The following is a 13,831-nucleotide window of genomic DNA, read 5'->3' as shown; positions in this document are numbered from 1 at the left end:
ACCATTCTCTATGATAATGAGGTGACAGCTCCTTAAGGGAAACACGCCTGCTAATTAAGCCCTTAATTTGGTGACACTGCACATTTCTAGAGGTTGTCTCTCTGCCTGCCTGCCTGCAAGGACATCCTGGCCTGGCCTGGCCATGGCACAGCCCTATGCCCTTGTGCCCTGGCCCTGCTAGAACCACAGGCCTCCTCTGCCACAGAAGGTGGTGAAAAGCAGCCACTTCCACACACACCCACCTCAGCCATCATGATGCTGGAGAGTGGGACGCACTGTCTGCAGAGCAAGGACACACAGGGCTGCCTGCATGCATGCACAGGGAGAGCTCATCTGGGCTGTGCACGCACGCAGGCAGTGCTCACTGCAGGCAGCGTTCACTGTGGGCAGCACTCACCATGGGCCATGCACACACATGGGCAGTGCTCACCACAGGCAGTACACACACAAGGATGGTGCTCACTGCCTGCTGTGCATGCAGACAGTGCTCACCACATGCTACATGCAGTTGTGGACACTGCTCGTTTGGACAGTGTGTCTTTTCACTGTTCACTCTGGTATGTGTGTCCCTAGTTCATGTTAAGTCTTGCTCTGCTTGGCAAGGCCTGGCTGATGTCTCTGGTATATGTTACATTAGCCTCAGGGTTGTGGTGGCTGGGGCCAGGTAAGGGAAGAGCTGGTTGGCCAGCAGAGCGTGGATCAGTGCCACGACGTACTGTGAGGGCTGCCTGCAAGTCGTGAGAAGAGGCAGCAGCTTCAGACCCGCTGCAGCTAGGCCATCACTTTACGGCAGGTCTGTGGGAACGATAGGAGTGCTGAGGTCTACAGGCTGAGCTGGTGGGGGTCTCTGCCCCCTCAGATGGCAGGGTTAACAGATGCAGGCAGTGGTGGTTCATTGCACCCCACAAGGGCTTTGCACAGGCAGCACTCTCAGCCTGTCTCTCTTGGCTCTCAGGAAGGAGTACTTTGGATGGCACAGGCACAGGTCATGGCAGACGTTTCTACTCCCAGGTCCTTGCTCTGTCACACTTGGCCACGGCAGAAGGGCCTCCTGCTCCCTTTGGGTCCATGAAACGGAATGCAGTGAGGCTGGAGAGGCATCACCTCTGCCACCTGGTGCTGATGGTACCAGGGGATATTTCTGTAGGGACTGGCTTTGGCCAGACTAGTCGTGGTTTGTCACCTCTGTGCTGCACCAAAGCACTCTGCCTCGCTGGTGCGGGCTGGAAGAGACCAGCAGGTAGACAAGGAGCTGTATGTGAGCCAGCAGCTTTGCCAACCAAGGGACCAGGAGCATCTCCATGGGTGCCCACCTGCATGTTGGCACAGCACAGCATGGCATGGCCTGGTGTGTCCACGCTGCACAGGCATCCCACAGCCATCATGGGGGACACTGGGCTCAGGGAATGGTGCCCTGTCACCACATCCTCTGTGAGCACACAGGGCCAAGCCGGGCACAGCTGCTGCCTGGAGCACAGGCAGACCTTGCAGCAGAACAGGAGTCACTGCATGACATGGGACAATTTCCCAGCCACAGCTGGACTGTGGGGCACGAGAGTCCCCACTGGGGTGGCGGGTCAGGGACTACACACATGCTGCCTGGCAGCATGTGTGGGGCCACTGGAGCAGGGTCAGTTGGTAACTCCACTCCTGTCCTGACAGAACGAGGGTCGTTGCCCCTCCCCACAACAGAGCCCGGCCCGAAGAGGGATGAGACCTGCTGCATAAAGCTGACAGCAGCCTCTCCCCTCCAGGCAGCGTGCTAATTAGTGAGGTGCTAAGCCCTGAATATTATTCATTGCTGTGATTACACATTCAGATAAGCACGAGTCGTGCAGTTATTGCCATGTGATTACAGCTCACTCTGGGATTAATCAGGTATCTCTCTCCCTCAAAAACCCTGGAAGTCAGTCACAGCGATCTGCAGCAGTAGCCAGTGTGTGGGGAGGGAGCTGCCAGGATGAAGAGAGAGATGGACAGGGGTGGGGATAGGTGTGGGGACCGTGCTGGTGACAGGGATGGGAACAGTGATCAGGATGGGGACAGGGATAGAGGTGGTAATTTTGGAAAGGGCAGGTGAGTGGGTGTCGTGGTTTAACCCCAGCCAGCAACTAAGCACCACACAGCCGCTCGCTCATTCCCCCCCAGTGGGAAGGGGGAGAGAATCAGAAGGGTAGAAGTGAGAAAACTCATGGGTTGAGATAAAGACAGTTTAACAGGTAAAGCAATAGCCACGCAGGCAAGCAAAGCAACACAAGGAATTCATTCACTACTTCCCATCGGCAGGCATTGAACGTCCCCCCCTTCCTTCTTCTTCCCCCAGTTTTATATGCTGAGCATGACGACACATGGTATGGAATATCCCTTTGGTCAGTTGGGGTCAGCTGTCCCAGCTGTGTCCCCTCCCAACTTCTTGTGCACCCCCAGCCTACTCGCTGGTGGGGTGGTGTGAGAAGCAGAAAAGGCCTTGACTCTGTGTAAGCACTGCTCAGCAATAACGAAAACATCCCTGTATTATCAACACTGTTTTCAGCACAAATCCAAAACATAGCCCCATACTAGCTACAATAAAGAAAATTAACTCTATCCCAGCCAAAACCAGCACAGTGGGGCAGGGAGGAAGGTAAATCAGGGGAGGCTGAGCACAGTTTGGCTGCAGGGGGTGATTTCACAGGGACATATTAACACAGCAGGCTGCTGTAAGACCACAGCAGGGTTTGCTCAGCGTGATAGTGTGCGGTTCGGGGCACAGCTCTGCAGCTCTGGGGCTCCCAGAGCAGGGCAGGCACCTTTTCTGGACACAGAGGTGTCCTTCCGAGCCAGCAGAGAGTGACCTTCCACAGACCGCACCAGAGAGAGCAGTCTTCCCACAGCCAAGGGAGGAGCACATGATGGGTGCTCGGGACATGCTTGGAGGCAGCTGTCTGGAGCAGGGCAGGGGCTGCATCTCACCCATGCAAGCACTTGGGAAGTGACATACCTGGGCACACAAGTGCTGTGGACATGAGAGGCAGGATCCTCAGCATCCCTCCCTGGGGGCCAGAGGACCCGGCCTGCGGGGGTGTGCTGCCAAGGCATAGCAGGGCACAAGGCAGGCAGCTGGGGAGCAGGCATGGCTCATGCCAGAAGATAACCAGCTTCCCCAGACCCCGCTGCTGCAAAGGCACTGCCTTACACCTGTAGGCCTGTCCAGGGAGGATGTAGCTGCTGCAGTCATAAGCTCAGGGCATGAAGTGCCCCAGGAACCAGAGCTCTTCTGGGCTGTGGGGCAAGGGCCACAGCTGTTTACCTCAGGGTAACAGCCATGGAGAGAATGTGTGCAAGGGAGGTGCTCAGTTTCCCCAAGAAGCAGAGACTGCAGAAAAGAGGCAACATGCCACAGCATTGCTGAACATGATGTAACTGCCCAAGCTTGGACTGAGCTCCAGGGACAGCATGCGCACCAGAGTCTCCTGTACTTACATCAGCTTGCATCTGGGCACAGTGTTCCCCTCCTCACCATCTCTGGTGTAGGCACATCCTGGCATGCTCACATGGATACTGAGTACAAAGGAGACGCAGACAGGGCACGCTGCCAAGCCTGCCTGCCCGGCTTCCTAATCCAGCAGCACTGGGCAATCATGCCTCCCCCAGTCTCTGCCACAACTAAAGCTCTACATGGCACCTGCTTCCAGTAAGACAGAGGCAGACCTACGGCACCACCAGGCAGGGCAGCCAGTGAGCACAACCCTGTGCCGCGGGACCATCCTGGGCATAGGCTGTGGCATACAAACCCATGAAACAATTGGGAACACAACCCTAATGCACAGCACTCACAGACAGAGCAGGACCCTGAGCCCAAGGCACCAGGAGTGCACACTGTGCACTCACACCAGCCCAACCCTGGCATCATGACACAGTGACAATGTTACGATACCCAAAAAGCATGCACTACCACAGCCAGCTCACACCAGTCTTCCTTGTCCCCATCCCCATGAACTGGTTCCTCAAGAACTACTCTGGCAACTTCAAGGTCTCATCCTTGTCTCACATAAAATCTGTTACATGGGCCAAAAGCCTGGTTGTGATGACTCTTTGTCAACGTACTTCACCTTTGGCACCAAGGGCATCTGTTCAGCAATAAAGCTTATAGGCAAGGCTCCCCCAGGGCACTTGTGCCCATTCCTCTGGGAGCTGAGGTCACCCCACACTACATCGCTGCCTGCTCCAGGCACAAGCACATCTATAAACTGCCTTTGTACTAATGGCCACAGAAGAGCAGGAACACGAGAAAACCAGACCCTGGAAAAGTAACACACTGCTACGCTGCACAGAGAGCCACCCCCACGGCAGGCACAAGGGCACGAGCCACACACAGCGGTCCTGTCACCCAGCTCCTGGCCAGTGTGTCTCAGTCACCACAGAGGGTGGCAGGGGACCAGTGCTGAGCAAAGGGAGCGACTAGGACATGGAAGCTAGTCTGTTGAGCATCCATGGACTGTGCCCCAGGGAGCCTCACAGGAGCAAGTGGCATAGGATGGCACTTTGAAGCACACTCCAGCTGCACATTTATTCTTGCTGGTTTTGTACCTGCTTGTTCCTAAACAATACATAAACAGGCACTTTCTTCTTCTGGCTACCGGTCTTTCACTGGGTGATGGGGTAAATCAGGCTGCAGCCACTGGCTGCGGAGATCTGCCTCTGCAGGACACTGACCAGGGTGAAGGGATACGTGCTGCCCATCGTGGGACAGCAGCCAGTGCCCATGTGGGAAGCCCCACAGCCACTGATCTGCGTTGCAGCTAGTACCCACAAGCTGAGCACAGCAAAGCAGCCCTGGCACCCTGCAGGCCCCATGCCACAGCACACGCCAGTCCCAGCACAAGGGCGGACCACCCCACCACAGCCACCCTCACCCCGCACCATCGGTCGTAGGCATGGCTCAGCATGGGAGATGCAGCACTTCTGCTGTGGTTGCAGCTATTCCTCACCCATCCAGGATGGCTGGGCAAGATTAAATCCCCAGCCCTCTGCTTCTGCTCATCGGGGGCTCTGAGACTGCAGCACTGGGTATGCTGGGCCACTCCTGTGGGTCTGGGAAACAACGGAGGAGCAACGAGGATCTCAGGCCTCGGCAGCAGCAGATGCCTGCAGCTCAGGCCCATGGAGGAAGAGGGACTTTGCACCTCAGAAAGAGAAGACTTGCATGCGTGGGGCTGGTTCCCACTGTGGTTCAGAGTGGAAGATGTTGAAGATGTCCGTGCCCAAACTCACTGAAGTGCGCACACAAATACAGTGCAGGGGGAGACATGTGCACCCAGACTGGGAGAGGAGTGGCTAGAGAGCAGCTCGGCAGAAAGGGGTCTGGGGGTGCTGGTCAGCAGCAGGCTCAACAGCAGTCAGCAGTGTGCCCTGGCAGCCAAGAGGGCAAACCACATCCTGGGGTGCATCAAACACAGTATAACCAGCCAGTCAAGAGAGGCGATTATCCCACTGTATCTAGTGTTGGTGCGGCCTCACCTTGAATACTGTGCGCAGTTCTGGGCACCACTGTTTGAGAAGGATGTGAACGTCCTCAAATGCATCCAGAGGAGGGCAACAAAGCTGGTGAAGGGCTGGAAGGCATGTCCTATGAGGAGTGGCTGAGGACTCTGGGTTTGTCTAGTTGGGAGAAAAGGACGCTGAGGAGCAACCTCATTGCTCTCTGCAGCTTCCTGAGGAGGGGATGTGGAGAGGGAGGTGCTGATCTCTTCTCCCTGGGATCTAGGGGCAGGACATCTGGGAATGTTCCAAAGCTGCATCAGGAGAGGTCAGACTTGACATTAGGAAGCACTTCTTTACCCAGAGGGTGGTCAAACCCTGGAAGAGCACTTCCTGGATAGGTGGTCAATGCCCCAAGGCTGTCAGTGTTTAAGAGGCATTTGGACAATGCCCTTAATAACTTGCTCTACTTTTGGCAGGTAGTTGGACTAGATGATCATTGTAGGTCCCTTTCCAACTGAAATCTATTCTATTCTATTCTGTTCTGTTCTGTTCTGTTCTGTTCTGTTCTACCTGCACACGGGCCAGAGCAGCCACATGGCTCAGGGCAGGGAGGGCTGTGGGAGAGGGCAGGGCATGCCAGACGAAGGCTGTCCTGCTCCGCCTGCCCCTGCTGGGTCTGTGCTCTTCACCAGTCCCCTGTGGTCTGTCCCTGCCACCCTACAGTTCATCTCCCAGCGCTCTCAGGGATACACAGCTCATGGCGTTGCTCTCCCGGCTCTGTCTGTCCTGGCTGCAGCCCTTGGGGAGGCAGTGGTGGGGACAGCAGGGATGGAGGCAGGCCCTGCAGTCACGTCCAAGTGTCCAGAGGTCTTGATGCAGCCTCTGTGGTGTGACAGCCACAGTGGGGCTGCCTGGTCAGGAGAGGCAACCAGCGGGTTGCAAACCAGCTCAGCAGCTGTGGGCAGATGCTCAGTGCACGACAGCATCATGGGCTAAGGACAGGGTGTCACTGTGCAGCAAGTGTCGCAGACTGCCTCGAGCTGCTCCCAGCCCACAGCTCCCCACCCTACCAGTGCAAGCCCAGCAGCAGGATGCCAGGCCCCCATTGCCAGCCAGCACAGACAAGCTCCAGTGTCTACTGCACCACTGAGAAGAGTCAGACATCAAAGAGAGGCAGAAAGAGCTCATGGTGCAGAGATAACCTGCCATGCATGCAAAAGGTGTCATGGAGCAGATCCCATCCCTTGCCCTGTGCTAAATCCTCTCCTGCAGCATGCCTCTCCCCATGCCCAGGGTGATGGACCAGCACTCACTGTGATACATGGGACTATTACACTGAACACTGAGGCATTAAATATTGAGCAGCAGTTAAATGCTCATTAGATAGATTTAAACATTGAGACCCAAAGAGCCATTAAATATGCAGTGTGCAGGGTGGGGGGATCTGATGATTGACTGCACACCATCTCCTTTGTGCAGAGCTGCTACAAGCTTCCCAGCCCATTTGAAGTCTCTCTGCTGTAGACACGTCTGCTCCATCTTCTGAAATGTTGTCTCACAGCAGCCTCTCACAGCTGCATGAGGTGGGGGAGAGACAAGCTCTGGGAAGCAGCAGGGTGTGGAAGAGCAGCTCAGCACGATGAAGAAAAGAGCGTAGCTCCAGCACAGGGTGGCCCCAAGCAGACAGCAATCTCCTGGCATACGGCTGGCCTCACTGCAGCCAGCTATGGTGGCCTCAGTGGCAGTGCTGGAGCTCTGCAGGCAGCTGTGGGGCTGTGCAGGGCCAGAGCCTTCCCCTTGGGGCAGGAAGTCCTGGGGGCACAGCATGGCACAGGGCTGGTGGACTTCAGGGCTTCAGGGCACCCTGCAAGTTTTCCTCTCTCACCACCCCACCTTGCTCTGCCCTCATGAGCACCCTGTCCTCCCCACTCCCAGTGCCCCCCCGCACAATCTTCAGCACCCCAAATGCACTCCGACAGTCATACAAGCTCTGCCCCCACTCCACGGCCACTGCCTCAGCACCCAGGTCCAAGCATCAACTGCCCCAGCCCTGACCCCCAAGGGCACAGGGGCTCCCACAGCCTGTTCCCTGGGAGCCTGCTCCAGAGAGCAATGCAAAGGGCTTTCTGGATGCCCCTGACTGCAGCCCTGGAGCTGTTTGAGGCCTTACATGTCCCCAGACCCACTGCAGGATGCACTGTCTGGGAGCACAGCTCACCCTCCTGCTCCGGGCAGAGCAACAAGCAGCACCAAGCAGGATCCCCAGTCCTACCACCAAGCCTGGAGGGTGGCTAGGAGAGGGCCTTGCATGGCCTGGCCAGCTTAGGGGCTGGCTGCAGATGGAGGGGCATCAGTGAGTTTTGGAGAGGGTGGTTAGCAAAGGAGAAAAGCTGGGCTGCCAGAAGCAGTTTCTTCCCCTGTAACACCTTTCCCTGAACATATTGTCCTTCAGCCTGCTATCTCCAAGGCGTTCTCAGTCTGTCACACTTCCCAAGCCCATTCCTCTCCCCTCAGTCTGTTCTCTCCCTTCCTCACTGCTTGGATCACCCACCGGGCATAACCTCAGCTTTCAGCCCAGAGGTCCCCAATTGCCTCCTGCAGCACAAAACTGCACTTGGCTGCCACTTGGAAAAAATACCAATTTCCCACGTTACTTTGACTGGCACTGAGAATATCCTGCTCTGTTCCTGACAGGCCATAGCACAGCATTGGTGCTGTGAGCAGCCAGCATCGTCCTGCGGTCTGCTTCCTCCCTCTGCTCCTACTCACTCAGCTGCACTCCCAGTCTGCTTTGCAGGAAAAGTATCGTCTAGCATGATATGCAACCTACTTTATTTAAAGACCAGTCACAAATTATTTCTGCCAAAGCCCTAGTCCCAGCCCGTGCCTGCACTTTGTGTTTGAAGGCCTGCCTGCAGCACACCTTCCTCATCGCCTGGGAATGCGGCCGCTTATTCCAGGGAGCAACTGGCAGCACAGAGCTGCATGGGTGCAGGCAGGGCAGCAGGACAGGGTAAGGAGGGATTGTGGGACAGCAGCTGAGCTTGGTTTGCACAGCCACAAGAATGCAAATTATGGAGGTAGGAACGAAGTGGGGGGTTGAGGGCCTCTTGAGATTGCAAAAGGGTAGTGTCCCTTCAGTGCTGTGAGTTTACAGGGGAAAGGGGGGCAGGTCTCAGGCAGTGGAATGTTTTGCCTGGGGAAGGTGACCAGCTAATCCTGTCCTATCCTGTGGTCCAGGGAAGGGCACCTGGGTGCTCTCTGCTGTGGCACAGCCCTCTAGGAGTGTAGCTGCAGCCCATGGCTGCGCTTCCCTGGCTCCTGCCACTCACTTCCCAGCTCCCTGCCAGCAAGGACCATGCAGGGACAAGTGCCTTGTCACTCTCCTTAAGGCAACCCAGAGGGGTGGTGGGGCAGGGCTGATGCCGCAGCACCCAAGGCAGAGAAAACTTCACCTACCTCCCTGTGAGCCGGCAGGCAGGCAGGCCAGCTGCAGTCCTGCTTGGTGCCAAGTTGCAGTCCAGGCACAGCACAGACAAACAGATGCTCCAAGCAGCTCTTGGGGGCCTTGGTCCCTTGGGATATGGCAGTGCTCACCCAGGCAGCTGCGGTGGGAGGAGGCAGGTACCCACACACAGCCAGGCGCTGCTGCCCTGTGTTGGGAAGGGAGATGCCAGGAATGTAGCCAGAGCCTCCTGCTGCTCCCCAGCTCCTGGCCGGCATGTCTGCACTGGTGCAGGGCTCAGCCTCTGAGGACAGGGTCAGGCGTGGTCTCAGGGAGCACAGCCTGGCCTCTGGCAAGCCCCGTGGCAGCTGGGCTCAGCCTCCCCCTCACTGCACCCGGACGGACCCACACACAGGACCAGCAGCACCTTGGCTTCCTAGCCCACAGCTGGAGGAACAGCAGAGGAAGCAATTCTGAGCAGGGCTGGACCAGCAACACCTTGGCTTCCTAGCCCACAGCTGGAGGAACAGCAGAGGAAGCAATTCTCTTGCATTGCATGGCAAGAGCCATGACAGCCTGGGTGGCCTGCTGTGAGCCAGTCCCTGCCACGCTCCATCCTGCACCATCCCCTCAGACTGCATGGCCCTGACTCACACGTCCAGGTCAGCATCTGAACAACCTAGGAAATCTCTGAACGTCCAGGGAGAAACTTGCCCCCAAAGCCGGGACAGCCCAATGCCTGGTTCTGGGCACCACCCTGCCTGTCCCACACCCTGCCTGTCCCACAGTGCCGAGCAGCTTGCTCTCTCTCATCCACACCAGAGGCATGGGCACAGTGTGTGCAGTGAGACGGTATGAGAGGCAGCAAAGTGTGAGGCCCTGTGCTATCCATGTGCTCTCTGGGGTGGGGAGGTGAATGTGAGTGTGAAGATGGTGAAGTGAGAGCAGCTAGCCAGCTCTGCATGGGAAGGCAGGTCAGGGAGGCTTGCAGAAACGGCACAGTGTGGGACCCTGGGGCGGCAGGACACTCTGTGGGCAGTGTCCATGCGCAGCTTGAGGCTGAGACACATGGATTGACTCAGGCTGGGAGAGGAGCTTTCTCTCGTGCTCAAACAGAACCACACTGTAAGCTCATTTTACTTTAACCTTTCATTTTCAGGCTGCTGTGTGGGTGAGATGACAACCCAGGCACTAGTTTTGTGGAGCAAAGTGGGCATTCAGCCTCTCTGGGGAGACCTACCCAGACACAAGGGGTGCCAAAGGCTGTATCCATCAGTGTGTGCTTATGGAGGAGGGCAGGGCTGCTCTGTAAAAGCTTTGAGGAAAGAAAACCCCTCCTGTGCACCCACCACAAGCCCTGGCTCTAGGCAGGAAAGACACCAGATCCTTCTCCGAGTCCCAGCAGCAAAAGGCATCACCCCATTCCCATGCCGCAGCCAGCCCTAGGGCTAGGCCCCTCCACAGCTCCCAGCACCCTGGTCCTCCTCTCTGCCCAGGTCTGCCCTTTGGACACCACCCAGCATTGCTGGAGAAGACAGCCCAGCCTAGCAGGGTCTGGGCAGGGTCTGGGCCAGCTGCTACACAGCCATGCAGGGCTCAGGCTGCCTCCGCACAGCATGGCCTGCATCAGGCCACGCACACGTGGTGGCAGACCCCTTCACCCTATCATAGGCATCCCCACATTGCTCTGCAGCCCAGGATAACTGCAGCCAGCTGCACTCCACTTCTCAGCTGTGGCAGGCACTGGCTCCCCTGACACAGCTTATGCACGAACTCAGCCATGAAATGGGTGCAGATGGCAGGGGCGGGTGCCAGGTGGCAGGGCAGGATGGGACAGCATGGGTTTACGAAGGGGAAATTGTGCTTAACCAGCCTGATAGCCTAGTAGGATAAGATGACTGGCTTGGTGGATGAGGGGGGAGCAGCAGATGTTGTTTACCTCAACTTTAGTAATGCTTTTCATACTGTCTCCTGTAACATCCTCATAGGCAAGCTGATAAGCTATGGATTAGGTAAGCGAACAGCGAGGTGGACTGAAAACTTGCTGAATGGCCAGGTCCAGAGGGTTGTCACCAGTGGTACAAAGTCCAGATGGAGGCCAGTCACTAGTGGTGTACCCCAGGTGTCAATACTGGGGCCAATATTGTTCAACATCTTCATTAATAACTTGGATGATGGGGCAGAGTGCACCGTCAGCAAGTTTGCAGATGACTCAAAACTGGGAGGAGTGGCTGATACACCAGACGGGTGTGCTGCCATCCAGAGAGGAGAAATAAGCTGGAATCTCATGAAGTTCAACCAAGGGAATGCAAAGTCCTGCACCTAGGGAAGAATAACCCCATAGCACCAGTATATGCTGTGTGTTGTCTGGCCAGAAAGTAGCTCTGCCAAGACGGACCTGGGGGTTCTGGTTGACACCAAGGTCACCGTACGCAAGCAGTGTGCCCTTGTGGCAAAGAAAGCCAACAGTATCCTGGGCTGTGTTAGGGGTGTTGCCAGAAGGGATGTGATCCTTCGTCTCTACTCAGTACTGGTGTGGCAGGTGCACCTGCCCTGATAAAGACTGGGGGCATTAAGACTGCTGTGTCCTTACTTTTCACACCCTTACTTTCACGCCTTTGCGGTGGTGAGGGCTGACCATCACAGACACACTTTGGGCCAGTAATGATGGTCACATATACACCTCGGGCAAGGAGTAAGAAAGTTAAGGCCCTCAGCCAATTAGAATTGACCACAGATCAGGGTATAAATGGAGCCACACTGGAAGGCGAGTTGAGTCAGTCCTCTTCAGAGCAGTGGGTCTGCAGTTGGGGACCCTCCTCTTGGGTTGGGACGCTGCCCAAGGAAACTCCTCAAGGTTGAGAGCCCTCATCTTATAGGTGAGTGACTGTGCACATTTTGGATCCTCATTTCTAAAGCCAGCTATGCAGTATTCCTTGTACACCATCCTGTACCTGTGGTTTACTGATGTTGTCAGAGCGTTGAACGATTTTGGTGAGCCTCATTTCTAGTTAAACCAACAATTTTGGTTTAAATAAAGTTTATTTTTTAATCTATCTCCTGCCTAATTTGATTTTGTGAGCCTCCACGACAACTGGTGAGACCACATCTGGAGTGCTGTGTGCAGTTCCGGGCTCCCCGGTACAAAAAAGACATGGACATACCGGAGAGAGTCCCCCAAAGGGCCATTCTGATGATTAAGTGACTGGAGCATCCCTCATGAGGGAGAGGCTGTGAGAGCTGGGACTGTTTAGCCTACAGAAGAGAAGGCTCAGGGGGGATCTCATCAATGTATATCAATATCTGATGGGAGAGAATTAAGAGGGAACCAGATTCTTCTCAGTGCTGTCCAGTGACAGGACAAGAGTCAATGGGCACAAATTAAAAAACATGAAATGCCACCTGAAAACAAGAAAACTCTTTTGTCACTGTGAGGGTGACTGAGCACTGGAACAGTTGCCCAGAGAAGTTGTGGAGTCTCCATCCTTGGAGATACTCGAAATCCGACTGGTCATGGTCCTGGGCAACCTGCTGTAGCTGACCCTGCTTGAGCAGGGGATTGGACCAGACAACCTCCAGAGGTCCCTTCCAACCTCAACCACCTTGTGATTCTGTGACAGTTCCTCACAGCACACTTGGCCAGCACTTCCTTCCTGCACAAGCTGAGCCAGCCACTCCCTGACTCCTGGTGTCTCACATGCCCATGCAGCATCCTCCACCACACAGACCATCTCTGCCATCCCTTGGCACCCAGCCTACAGCCTAAGCATGCAGATGGAAAGAAGCAGACATGGCCTGTGGAAAATAATGTCAGGAACAGGATCGGAGAGAGCCCGTCAGGAGACTCCAGCTGGCATGTGAGGGGTGGTACTGGGCTGCAGAGGGATATCCCAGATCCATCTGCCACCTGGAAGCTGTGGGATGTCAGCCCAGAACCTCCCCCAGCCCAGGAACACCAAGGCCTTCTGCTGGGGGCAATCCCCTGCTCTATCTCCTCACGCTGGGATGGCAGGGCCTTGGTCTGGGACCAGGTCTCCCCACGCTAGGAAGCAACAGTGACTCTGACCATTCTCCTGGAAGGAGGCAGACTCTCTCCTGCACTTCAGCCCCCTTTCTGTGCCCCCTGCCAATAGCCCCTCCATGTCTACACCTCCCTGGTGCAATCCTGCATCCCTGCTGCTCAGGCAGCCATTGTCCACATGCTCTGGTCCTGCACGCCAGGCTATGGCTGCATGTGCTCCTGACACATTGGTCCCTCTCCTGGGGACACCCTAAGCTTCACACTTATCTCCCAGGGCCTGGCCCCATGGGGACAGAGACCTTTGCTTGCTTCTAGCTCTCCCTATCGTCACTGGGTTGTTGCAGTGCTCTGTATAACCAGCACGCCAAGACAACACATATGAGCTCTCCAAACACCCAGAGCTAGCCAATGTCCCCGGGACCCCATTTCACAGCACCGACCCCTCTGCTAGTTGTAGCACCTTGACCATTACCCCAGCCTACAAACACCCCTGCATCCCATCCACCACCCCACAGCATCCTCTCCTTGCTGCTCTGCCCCACCAGCAAAAGACCCCTAGACCCACAGTGACAGGCTGCTGCGAGCACAAAGCAGAGACCAGGCTGCTATGCAAGAAATTTGGTGGGGCTCGCTTGAGAAATGTGTCCCTCCATGGAGCTGCACTCAACTTCACAACAGAGCCACGCAGATGCCACTGCTTGGAGTGGAGAAGGGTCCAGAGCCTGCCCTTGGCAGAGCAGCTGCCCTGCAGCCACCCTGCGGGTGCCCACACTCCCCCTGTGCCCTGCAGCTCTGACCTGCAGACCCTTGTCCTTGTGGTTTGCAGCCCTCGAACTCCAGGGTGAGCTTTTCCCCCCCGAGTCTCACCCCTCCTCAGCCCGGCACCAGACAGCCTCAGGGGC

The sequence above is a fragment of the Aptenodytes forsteri genome, unplaced genomic scaffold (genome assembly GCF_000699145.1).
Source record: "Aptenodytes forsteri isolate BGI_AS27 unplaced genomic scaffold, ASM69914v1 Scaffold304, whole genome shotgun sequence".
NCBI classification, from domain to species: Eukaryota; Metazoa; Chordata; class Aves; order Sphenisciformes; family Spheniscidae; genus Aptenodytes; species Aptenodytes forsteri.
This window is presented reverse-complemented; position numbering follows the sequence as displayed.